A 622-nucleotide genomic window follows, 5' to 3' on the forward strand; every position below is an offset into this window, starting at 1 on the left:
TTAGGGTTAGGGTTAAGGGTTAAGGGTTAAGGGTTAGGGTTTAAGGTTTAAGGTTTAAGGTTTAGGGTTAGGTTTAGGGTTAGGGTTTAGGGTTTAGGGTTTAGGGGTTAGGGGTTAGGGTTGGGGTTGGGGTAGGGTTAGGGGTTAGGGGTTAGGGGTTAGCGTTTGGGGTTTGGGGTTTGGGTTTAGGGTTTAGGATTTAGGGTTATTTAGGGTTATTTAGGGTTAGGGTTATTTAGGGTTAGGGTTATTTAGGGGTAGGGTTAGGGTTAGGGCTTAGGGGTTAGGGTTAGGGTTAGGGTTAAGGGTTAAGGGTTTAGGGTTTAAGGTTTAAGGTTTAAGGTTTAAGGTTTAGGGTTTAGGGTTAGGTTTAGGGTTAGGTTTAGGGTTAGGGTTAGGGTTAGGGTTAGGGTTTAGGGTTTAGGGCTAGGGCTAGGGCTAGGGGCTAGGGGCTAGGGTTTAGGGTTTAGGGTTGTTTAGGGTTATTTAGGGTTAGGGTTAGGGTTAGGGTTAGGGTTCGGGGTTGGGGGTTGGGGGTTGGGGGTTGGGCGTTGGGGGTTAGGGTTAGGGGTTGGGGTTGGGTTTAGGGTTTAGGGTTTAGGGTTTAGGGTTAGGGTTAGGG

This window comes from Orycteropus afer, unplaced genomic scaffold (genome assembly GCF_000298275.1).
Source record: "Orycteropus afer afer isolate SDZICR_OR568_19922 unplaced genomic scaffold, OryAfe1.0 scaffold01035, whole genome shotgun sequence".
NCBI classification, from domain to species: Eukaryota; Metazoa; Chordata; class Mammalia; order Tubulidentata; family Orycteropodidae; genus Orycteropus; species Orycteropus afer.